Genomic DNA, 12,235 nt, shown 5'->3' with positions numbered 1-12,235 from the left:
CAGCTAAAACAACTGTGACATAGTAAATATTTATCTCATGGCTCTAACTTCTGCAGTAATCAGTTACACCGCAAAAGGCCCAATACATAATTATCTCAGAAGGATAAGAGGAGGGCACGTGCGCTTGTGTGCACACGGACTTATGTGGAGTAGAAAGTGAGAAGCTAGCCCATTTCAGTGGCACACATCTGTAATCCCAGCACTACTCTGGAGGCTGAGGATTGCAAGTCTGAGCCACAGCGGACATCTTAAGTGACTGAGATAGAATGTGACTCAAATAATTGTTAAAAGGTTCTGTGGATATAGTTCAGTGTGATGCTCCCTGGCTGTGCAGAGAGAGAGAGACAGAGAGAGAGAGAGAGAGAGAGAGAGAGAGAGAAGAAAGGGGAGAAGGGGGAGGAGGAGAAAGAGGAGGAGGGGGAGGGAAGGGGAGAAGGAGGAAGAAGAGCAAAAGCAGGAGGTGTAGGAAGGGAGGGAGGAATAGAAGAAGAGAGAGAATTAGGCAGGGAGATGGAGGAGGAAAAGAAAAAAGAAAATGAGGAGCTAAGTAATTAACTTCCATAGAAGAGAGTCAATATGTAATACAGAAAACTGAAAATCAGAAAATAGAGAAATAAATAATAGAAGAAATATCTGAAAGTGTTGAGAATGTTTGCCTTCAGGAATCAGGCAATGACAGTGCAGGGCTGGGTTGTCTCTTATTAATAACACCAAGACTTGGCCAGGAATTCTGCTCAGTGGTTCTGCTGCCTGCCTCACAAACACAAGGACCTGAGTTAGATCCCTGGTACAAAAAATAATAATAATAAAAATAACACCAAGACTTTTAAACGCTACATATAACACTTTTTACATAATAAATTTATAACAGAGCACCTTCCATGGGCCAATTTCAGAGACCACATTGCTCAGAGACAAACAAGTTCCCAACTTTGATTTAGCAAGAAGATCAGTAAAAAGCAGTGTTCTGAGATGAAGGACAATGGCTCCTGGATGGATCTACAGTGGGAGGAGAGTCTGACAGCTGATCAGAACCAGCGAATCCAACCAAAACGCATAGTGACATAGTGAGGTCCAAGAGACCTGCAGCAACATGAAGACCAGTCTGGAGTTGAAGTCAGAGGTAGAGTCTTCATATTGGAAAGGAGACTGGCCAAAAAGAGGACCAGGATATCCTGGACTAAGCTTGAGAATCCCTCCTAGATGCTGGAGAAGATGGAGATCCCAATCAGGCAGAGCAGGCCTAGCTTAAAAAGGAGAAGAGCACTGGAGAAACACTGTTTTTACATATACTTCTTGGAATCTAGTATAATTAATGACAGATCTACACAGTGGCTCTTGTAGTACTGACTTAGATTACATCATCTGTACAAGAGATGATATCAATAAGTACTCATCAGATTACAAGAAAGTCACATTCAAATTACTGTGAAAAAACATAGTTAAAATTACTATTTTATTCACTATAATCTTGGCCTATTATTTTAACATGGGCATGTATTTAACTTATTCAAATTACAGTCAAAATGCTGGTTGCTAAATGCCCAGAAGATCTGTCTTTTGAATTGAGGCCAGCTTCCCATAAAATGAATCACCAACACCGTAAGATTTTAGAGTTGTACATGTGTGATCCTCCACGATCGCCAAAATGCTGAATGATGATTATCCTCATCTGCTCTAAATCTTGTATCTCTCCAGAGTAGCTTCTCCCATGAGAAGCTCATGGTGGTCTGCTAGGAGCCCCATATTGTGAAGTAACTGTGTAGTTGGAAAAACAGAAACAATACAGAGGTTTTTGAGGACTTATCGCTTCTGATGGGTGGCCTCATCCTTCACAACCGCCTGAGGAAGTGCAGACAAGAGAACAGCAAAAGGCCACCCAGACTGAAGGAAAAGCAAATTGTGGGGTTCGTATTACTTATTTGCTTCATATAGCTCTTGGATTTCACTTGAATGCTTTCAGTTTCTGGTCACATTTTAATCATTTTCCCCCTCTTGTGTCATTACATCCTGCCTTTCCCAAGTATGAAGGTTGGTCTCTAAGCCTTTCTTTCAAGTTGGGCTGTCCTTTCCCTAAATTTTTTGAACCTCCTTTTCTTCCCTGCCTCTTCCCAACAGTCTCTTCTTTTCTAGCATCAAATCATCAAAGAACATCAAAGTATTTAAGCACAGTAGGAAAATTTAGATGTCCTCTTCCTGCACTCTCACATTATTTCCAGGTGTTCTCTGACTTCAGGAATTCTTTATTTCATTATTCTACTCAGCATATCCTGACAAGCCATTTCCTAGCACTCACCCAAGCAGACTGGCATAATCCACTCCCTTATTCTTGTATTTGCTAACATCTACTAGATGTTTAAATAAGAATTATATCTCCCTAAAGACCCTTGGATTCATGAGAAAGATGAAAGTATAAATTTACTACTAGGTTCCTTTCAGAGCTAAATTCTCAAGGAAAGCCATAAATGTGTTCTACATTGCTTATGCAGATAAAAACCACACATAAACCCACCAGCAAGTGGAGGACAGAAGAGCAAAGAATAGATTCTGGCTTTAGGGACTCATGTGAGTGCAGACAAAGACAAGAGGACAGCCAATGACTCTGTGTAACTCACTCCACAAGTCTTCAGAGAAGTCCAAGTTTAATCCCTTCTGAAAACCATGATGTGGGCTGCAGATACAGGCTGGAAAAATACATAAAGGAAACTGTCCCCATGACCTTGCTAAAGAAGCAATCAGAAGACAGTGGGAGATCTACTGAGCTCTACTTTAAGAAGAAGGCAAAACCTTTGTAGCTCCTATTCACCATCCCAGGAGTCTGACATGTCATAGAAGAGATTAAGACAATATGAACTCTGTAAGATTATGAGCTATTTACTGTTTCTCATACTTATTATTTTTGTGACACTGTGTTTTTCCTTTGTGACCATCAGTAAAAGCCATAAAGACATAATGGTCTTTTGTGTTTGTCACTGGGGTATTTTAAGGAAATAAACTCCAAAGATGATGGTAGCTTTTGAAGGAGGGGGAAGTGGATTGATTTTTCTAGAGCCTGCTGCAGAAGAAAGGGAAAGAAAGACTAAGGGGAGTGGAGAAGGATTTTAGGAGAAGTCTCAGAGCTACAATAGAAAATGGATCAAAGGTTCCACCAAAATGGGCCTCAGGACATGAGACTCTATGGTAAGTCTCATACAATAGCACAAGCAATATCACTTTATCCCTGGTTCTTGTTGCTCCTCTGGTGAGAGCTGCTTCTGGCTGGTGGACCATCTGCAGCCAGATTCTACCAAGGCCCACAGTCACCCGCTCCTCCCAGTTGTTGACTGTATTCCTCCAGTAATACTGTAAAACCACAAAAATGCACCTTATTATACTTAAACTGGCTAATGGTCTACCCAGAATTAGAACAAATTCTCCATGTTCTTCATCAGAATCCACTGACACATTGAGCAATCACATGGCACAGTGGTTAGGAAATCTGATGTTTGAGGCCAGCCTGCCATATTCAAATACCAGCTCTGCCACAGACTGGCTCTATGGTGTTGTATAAATTAGTTAATTTATCCATGACTCAATCTTCTCCTCAAATGATGGGGATAAGATGAGTACCTTAATCTCAGGGTTATTTTTTCCAGGAACAAGTAGATCTTATCTGACCTGGAGGAACCAGTAGAACCCAGATAAGTGAAGAGCAAAACAGTGTGTTCCAGCCAAAAGACCATCCTGGGATACAGTTAAGGTTGGGATAGCTCAACAGACTCCTCTGGCATCTCTGTGGCTTTTGTCATCCTCAAAAGCACTGCCTGCAGAAGTTGTGTGTATGCCTCTCACACAGGCTTGGAGATTTCTTCTTGGTAGGACCTAATGTGTCTTACCACAAAAAACTCTAACACAAAATAATGAGCAAGTTTGTCCTTTGAGTCCCATCTTTCAAAAAGGGCTCACTGAGCATCCCTGGGAGATGACACAAGCAGGGCAGTTAAAAGTGACAATTCTGGTTCAAATCCTGTTCTGCCACAGATTCACCTCTACTACACCAAGTCTCAGCTTCCGCAGAGACCTTCCTGATTCTGCCACACAACCATGCAAACTCAAAGCTCAAACACACCTGGTTATTTGCAATTTTTCAGACAAACCAGGACACTTTGCCTTTGCAAATGCTGAAGTGGGGCTGGAAGTTGAATCCAAATCTGCACTCTTTCTGCCCTTGGTACAGTTGTGAGGGCATCACAAATGGTCAATACATATATAATGACTCATCCACCAACTTCTTAGGAACTCGCATCTTATGCACACCCAGAACTCAAATTTGCACCAGAAAATTGCAGGTCAATTTTCCAAATTTCCAGGAATGCTCTCAATATCCCAAGGATGCTGACAACTGTGTACAGAAGCTCTTGATTTCTCTGTCTCTCTCTCTCTGTCTCTCTCTCTCTCTCTCTCACACACACACACACACACACACACACACACACACACACACACACACACTGACCCAGTTTTTACATGCAAATGTCCCTCTGCACATGAGTTTCTTTGGTAAATGCCAACCTCATAGGTACAATCCAGGTGCCCAGATTTGATAAGTTGGCATAGATGGGCATTCTGAGTCCATTATGGACTGGAATCATTATTGTAATTACTCCTAATGGATATGTCTGTGGTTCAATAACAATGGTGGATGATTCAGTCTCACTCCCTCATCTCTCTACCCTCCTTTCCCCACTCACCCTTTTTATATATATATATAAAAAAAAAAGCCAACCACATCTTGCTTAGCCACTCTCTCCAGCTCCCCCACCCTGCTTTTTAAGATGAAAAGCCCAGATGTGGTGACCCATCTGTAGTGTGTGTCACGTCTTTAGCATCTTCTTTATTTTAGAGCTGGGAAAAAGGGACTCATTAGAGAGAGGAAGTCCACAATGAAATTAGGAAACATTTGATCAGACCATTGTTCCAACACAATGTGAGCAATGAGGAAAACACTGGAGTTGGCTGTAAACCTTAAGTGTGTGTTTCAGCCCCAGTGGCTTGCTCATCACTGGCTTCCCCAGTGCTGACCAGAAAGGGGACCCAACAGCCCCCTGGGTAGAAACTGAGTACTGGAAGTAGGAACATTGTTGGGGCAATTTCTCTCTTCCTGCAGCTTTCCTCTGTAGTGGCAGCCTGGACTTGTGAAGTCTATAGCCTTTGCCCTCCTTCTTGTTGCCTCAGCAGAAGAACCTGTGAGGAGTAACCACACCAAAGCCTCCATTCCTGGGTTACAGGCCTTTTCCTCAGCTTCCTGCCATTTGAAGGGCAGAGGTTTGCTGCAGGAACTTATGCCAAGGGCTCAAAACACAAAAACCATTCTTAGGCTCCAGTTTTATTTCTGGTAGCTCCACTCTTTAATTAAGTAAAGCAGAAGGTCAGAAATATAAAGGCTCCAAAACAGAAGCATAATGACACATTTCAGCCTCTGGAATACCACTTGGCTATAAAGATGTCCAGTTGTAACTCCAAACACTTAATCTGAATTGCATCAAAATCAGGTGCATACTACACAAGCAGAAATCAAGCACAAAACAGTGAAGTCCAGACCCCTGCTAACACAGAAAAAAAGACTAGATTTCACAGAATAAAATGGGACTCTAGCCTGGCTTGGTCACTAGCTTTTGGCCATTATGATACTTGATCTCACTTATGAGAGAATTCAGAGTAGTTGTCCTACCACTCAGAAGGTTGTTGTGAAAGTACAATGTGAAGGCAGTTATGAAAGCAATCTGGACAATTAAAGTATCATATAAAAAATAAGTGTTAGCTTTATTACTACCAAGCCCCACAGCAAATTATCTGCTATTTGTGGCACTGGTGCTAGATCCATTGCTTCATCACTGACATAAATGGCATAAGAGGTTTGCCATTCTCAAAGGACTTGGAAAATCCCTTTCTTGTTTTACAGAGTAAAACATTTAGAATAAAGCACATAAACTTAAATAGAAGCTGTTGACTAAATAACTTGATCCATGCCAGCAGAAACAGATACGAGCCCAGCTTCTGGCACATACTAGGCACTCTATCTGCACTAGCTGAATGAATGAATTAGTTAATAAAAAAAATTACCTAAAAAAAATGAAGCCAAACCTAATTGACAAATGCTTAGAATCGGTGAAGAACTTTTGTGTACATATGTCTGGGTTTTTGTGTTTGTTTCTTTTACCTAACATGTAAGTTGGATAGGAATTCCTTTATCCAGAAGGCAGTTACCCAGCAACTTTCTCTATATGAAGCTTTGGTGAACAAGCAAAGAAAGACAATAAAAATCTTGATCCTATCTTATCTCATCTAATTCGCAATTCCAACAGGTTTATCTCCCCACCGACTACCAAATAAGAGACATTAAAAAGCGTAAAGAAATTAATAAAAGTGGCAACAATATGGCAACCAATGAAGTGGAGGGAAAATTGAAAATAGGCATACAAGAATTATAAATCTGGAGTAAATACCCTCATACATCATAAACCTTGGGAACATCATCATATTTGATTTCTTTGAAAGTGTTGTAGTATACAAATCTGTTTCTTTCATTATTGCATTCGTCATGACACTATTGAAAATAACCTTTTCTCAATAACTCACCATAATTTGTTAAAACAGCAAAAAATATGTGTAATATATTTAGTGGGACCATGTGTTCAACACAAAGGATGCGTGACAGGTAATTACACAAGCTTCTTCATTTTTATTTTCCATTATTCTTTTAAACCTGTTTTGCAGGTGTGCTCATCAGTTGACCATTACTGTATAAATTAGCTAGAGAAGAGAAAAGGTTTGTTTTGGCTCACAGTTTCAGAGGTTTCCATCCATAATCAGCACATTATGGTGGGATCCAGGGGCAAAGCAAAATACTTACCTTGTGGCTAGGATACAAAAAGAGAGAAAAGAAGAGTACACCACAGTGACCCAACACATGTCAGTAGGCTCCACCTCTTAAAGTTTCTATGGAGGCCCATTGTGGCCCTCTGGGGAATAAGACTTTTAACATATGAGCCTTTGGAGAACACTGTAGATGCAAACCAGGAAAGTGAGAGTAATGATGTCTTTGGGTGAAAATTTAGGACCTCTCCATGAGTTTTTCTCCTGCTATTAGGCAAGACCCATACAGTCATGAGTCACACATCAGTTCCCTGTCCCTCTACCTGCAGAGGACACTGATCAACTCTGAGTGGTCTTACTAAAGCCCCTCTATGCTTTCACACTGCTCAAGTGACTCACTCTAAAATTCTCTTTCTAAGATCTTTCCTGACTTAACCTCAGCTAGAGGGAGGTGATCTTGGAAGAGGGGCATGAAAGTTTGTGCAATAAATTTCTAGATACATTCTGGAAAAAACATGCATCTTCATATATCTTGTTGCATCAGTCCAAATCTCCAATTTAACACCAGACAACATTGGAGACTTTCCACCCAGAATAATATAAACTGGAGATCAGAGTTAGATTTTTAATGGGATAACCACTCAGCATATACAGTTACTCATTCACTAGGGGGTTTGGGATATCCTTTATAAAAACTATATTTGGAAACATCTGGATTTCTGATGAGATGTTTCCAATTTAAATCCAGATGTTTGAGATTCTGAACATACCCAAAAGTTGGAAAAATAAATTATAGTACAGTGGAAGAGCCTTGTTTTTGCTATCACTATTTAGATGTAATTTTGCTGCACATCAAATTTTATATTACAATCCTGGATCTATGTCTATATGTAGACACTGAACTTCTCCATACCTGGAGGAAGCTATTTATGCCAATAAACTCATTTTCTCCATAACTAATAAAAAGATTTATTTACTGTATTTTCAAAATCCAATAATGCAAGTAGCTTCTGCTATTGTGAAAAAAATCATATTGTGTTTGAAATAAACAATAGAACATACAATTTATACCAAAGGTTTGTTTCAGGGTTTTTTGGGATTTTTTGTTTTGTTTTGTTTTTTGTTTTTACAACATATCCAAAACTTCTTTGGTATGCCTCTTTCAAAAAGTGAAGTCTAATTCTCCCTTCCCTAAGAGTAAGCTGTACTTAATCATGCGCTTCTAGCCAACAGATACAGAAGTGATGGTGTTTGACCTCGAAGATTAGATAGAAATACCACTGAGGCTTCTTCCTTGACACCCTAAATTGTTCCATTTAGGAAAAACCAGTTGCTGTGTTGGGAGGATATTCAAGCAGACAGACCTAAGGAGAGGCCAACGTGATAAGGTTCTGAGGTCTCCTCCCTAGTCAGAGAGGCAGAGAGCATCTTGAGGAGTGGACCCTCCAGCCCTAGTCGAACATGTAAATGGTGGAAGCCACCAGTGATTGCAAGATGGCAACCTCATAAGAGACTCCACACAGGATACCCAGCTAAGTTTCTTCCATATACCTGGATGACGGCATGGAAGCTGTGAGCTAACAAATGCATGTTGTTTTAACACACTAAGTTTTGGGGCCATTTATTATGCAATGATAAATAATGAACGTGGAATTGATATGATATTCTATTCTTTTATGAAGACCAATACTACTATGAAATCAGTGACTTTTGAACATGCGCAAATCTAACTTTTTGAATGGAAAAAGTAGCAGCTCTAGATTTTTTACCCCTGGAGTTCTATATAAATAAATCTTGAATCCTTCCAAGTTAGCTCATTGATGCTGTCATGTATACCCCACGAACACAAATGCTAAGTTAAATTATTTTTAAGCAAGAGGTGTAAGCACAGATTTTTATTACACTATGCTGTGCTATGTACATGACTGTCACTAATAAACTTAACAGTGCATCCAAAGTTACTTCTGGATGCTTCTTCCATTAGCTCTTTTTTATAAGGGTATCAAATTACTTTTTATTTGTTTAGGAATTTATGGCTAAAAAGGAAAGCAGATGCACATTTTTTATGAAGATAAAACTTACCTTTTGTGAGAATGAGATAAAAGAAATTGCACATAGGACCCTAAATAATGCTTGTGCAGCAATGATCATGACGACTCCATACATCTGCAGGGAGTTTACAATTACGAATACTTACCTCATTTACTCCTCCCAACAGGCTAGTAGAGCAGGCATTATTTTCCCCATTTTGAATATTCGATGATGCCAAAGCTGCTAATGTGAGAGTCATCCAGGACTTACCTCCTCTTGCAGACTTCTGAAGATACTCCTCCAGGTACAAACTTCAATTCCCCTTTTCTTCTCCTCTAAAGATGAGAACTGTTTCTGGAAAGAGACGCAAATTGAAGGGCTGAGCACAGACAAACTGGAGACAAAGAAAGTCTCACCCCTCTACAGACAGAAGCATGTTCAGTACAGAGGGACATGGGGGTTACCAAGTGCAAGGGGAGAGGGGTTTTAATGGGCTGTATGGGTGATGTATGGCTGCTCATTTACCTTCTGTTGAGAGAGGTGAGAAATTAATAGAATCTGTTTTAATTATTTTGCATGCTTGAGCTGTGCTTTTTCAACACATCACTTTAAAACTCCAGGTTTGGAGATGGTGCATTTAAGAATGTTCAGGTTCAGATAGTGAAAATGACCTTCCCAGGAATTCAGATCTTCCAATTAAATCACGAGTTTTCCCCACTTTGTCACTCATCCCCCTCATTCATGCACATAGCTAATGACAATGGTCACACAGTGGACTCCAGGTACCACCGTAGGACTTAAGAAACAACTTGGCTTGAAGATGCAAAAGCTATCATTTTGAATCATAGCAAAAGAGTTAGAGACCTGAATTTAGTCTCCTTTGGGTCAGATTGTTCCTATGTTTGGAATAAACAGCCTGAGTGGACTCTTTAATTACCCATATGTGAAGTAAAGACCCACCCATTGTTCTGAGCAAAAGCTGTGAAATGACAGTGCAATGCGATGTTTTAGAGTCAGAACAAAAGCCTTTTGTAATTGTAAATTTTTACCTATGGCTGAGCCAAAGTTTTTGTTGATTCTTTTCCCCTCTGTTGTTGTTTGTTTTGTTTTCTTCAAGATTGAGTGGCAGAAATAGACCTTTTCTCTACATACATGGAGGGAGCCTGTGCCAGAAAACTTTTTTTTTCCTCTTGAGAAGAGAAGGACACTCAGGCATGATCCTACCATTAAGATAAAAGGAGAGCTGTGCCCAGGCTCTTTGTATCTCAGGCTAAACCAGGCAGTGGGTGTCCTGCACGCTATGTTATTTGAGACTGAACTAAAGACACTTTGGGAAGTCCACTAAAGTCGGGATGCTGTGTTCTGATGTGCTAACCATGTTGGGGCTGTTGCTACCACCTTACATTATGAAATTAACCTTGGGCTGGGCTAAAGAGGAAAGCAAGGGCCAGTCCTCTCACTGCAGCACCCCACATTACTCTCAACAATTCCCTCTCCTCTCCTCTCTTAGGTTCTAAGCTACCACCCTTTTTGGATTTCCTTCTACTTCACTAGATGCTCATGCCACATGCCCGCAGAGTGGTAGCAGCACTGTCCCAAGGAGAGTGGGTGGTCCTGGGCCCTTGGGAAAGAACAGCAAGGGCGTGGGGCAGATTCTGATGAAAGGGACACATGGCCAGCAGTACAGGCTCAACCACAATTGAGCACCATGAACATGAGACATCCCAAGGTGCTCTGAAAGCCCTGGAGAGGCCTGGGGACACCAGGAGTGGATAAAGGCTGCTAACAACGGCATGGGATACCTTCCCATGGTAATCCACTGTATTAATGAAAATGTGACCCCTTCATTGGTGAAAAGCACTTAGGACATGCATACTAGTGTTTGCACCGGCAAGTGAGCTAGAGCTTCTGCCCTCAGGGGCCATTCAGCCTAATAAGAGAGACAGATTATTGTTATCTAAACAAATCACCATCCCATTTGATCAGTTCTCTCACAAGAGTAAATGCCAAGAAGAAAGATGGCACAAAGCTTATCAGAAACTAATCCTCACTCGGAGGTGGCACCACGCAGACAATAATGATCCAATAGGTGGATTATTCTTCTGTGGCTGGAGTTATGGTCCCTTAGGGCTTTTTCCAAGAAATTTCCCAAATGATCAAATTTTAGATTTCAGTATTTTCAGAACAAATAAGACCAGTCTTTTGTGTAGAGAAATGAAGGAGCCCATCCCCAGCACATGGTGCCCTTGATTTAAAAGTTTCACCAAAAATGAGTTTGCAATTTACAGAAGAAAATAGAACCTCATGTAAATTATATTTTCTTTGTACCCATTTTCTAGTGCCCTGCCAATATTGTCAGTGTTGTCATCTTTTTGCGGGGGGGGAGGGGTGCATTACAATGAAAGTAAAAAAGGGAACCATAAGGAAAAATGTCTTTATCATTGTCTATCAATGCCATCTTTTGGAGGTAGAAGAAAAGAAGTCACAAATCAACAGAACTGTTCCAAAGGCAGCAGGCATCAGCAGACTTTCCTTACCTTCTTTCTTCCTTTCTATGTTCCAAATGACTTACTTCATGCCTATGCTTATTTTTCTCCTTCTGGAAAATTTAGAAAACTTCTGAATATCTATGACTCTTCTCACTCTAGATAGCAAAAGAGTCTCAAAGGGATAAGGCATGGTACAGTATTTTCCAAACACCATCGGAAGGCAGCTTCTAGACTTGCCTTCAGGACCCCTGTGCCCCATTCCAAAGCTCTCCCAACAGGATAACCCTTAAATATGCAGGTGAGTTCATCATCTCAGGATGGCAACCATTTGCTAATGATAAGGAGCACAATTAGATTACTTTTCTTGAGGCAGGAATCAATAGCCTGGTGTATGTGGAGCCGATTAGACATTGCTAATTAGAGCTTTCAGACATTAATCAAATACCACGTATGGGGCTAATCAACCAAAAGCAATGTGGAAAGCAGAAAAATCTATAGTGTCCCAAGTCACTCCTTGAATTTTCCAACCTGGTTCACCTTGAAAGCCAACATAAAGGCAGCAATCCCTGCAGCAGGTCTGCATTAAGTGGGCTGGGGGACTGTTGTTTCAAGTGCGCTCCAGCCTCCTGGAATGTGAGACCAATGTGACATCATCGAGCTCTGTCTTAAACAAACACAGGCTCTGTCCTGCAGCCTTGACATGCTTTTCACTGACACACAGTGCTGTTTGTGGGCCAGTCCCAGAGAGGCAAACCAGTGTTCCTAGGCCTAGGTAATAAATAAAACTAAATGCTCACTAACTAATATATTATTCATGGAATCACCCATCATACTACATACTTGCATACAATGATCCCTGT

General features: G+C 40.7%; 1 long non-coding RNA gene across 5 annotated transcripts in view; it reads right to left on the bottom strand.

Annotated features, from left to right (window-relative positions):
- The window catches only part of LOC104861447, a 125,774-nt gene extending 113,796 nt beyond the window's left edge, over positions 1-11,978 (bottom strand). For all 5 annotated transcript variants that reach the window (XR_780046.1, XR_780045.1, XR_780043.1 and 2 more), the window contains exons 1-2: positions 11,904-11,978; positions 9,157-9,240 (exon numbers count right to left, since the gene is read on the bottom strand). This is a non-coding gene — a long non-coding RNA (uncharacterized LOC104861447). The remainder of the gene's footprint in view (positions 1-9,156; positions 9,241-11,903) is intronic.
- Positions 11,979-12,235: the final 257 nt, after the last annotated feature.

The sequence above is a fragment of the Fukomys damarensis genome, unplaced genomic scaffold (assembly GCF_012274545.1).
Source record: "Fukomys damarensis isolate Sample0158 unplaced genomic scaffold, DMR_v1.0_HiC HiC_scaffold_10, whole genome shotgun sequence".
NCBI lineage: Eukaryota > Metazoa > Chordata > Mammalia > Rodentia > Bathyergidae > Fukomys > Fukomys damarensis.
This window is presented reverse-complemented; position numbering and strand designations above follow the sequence as displayed.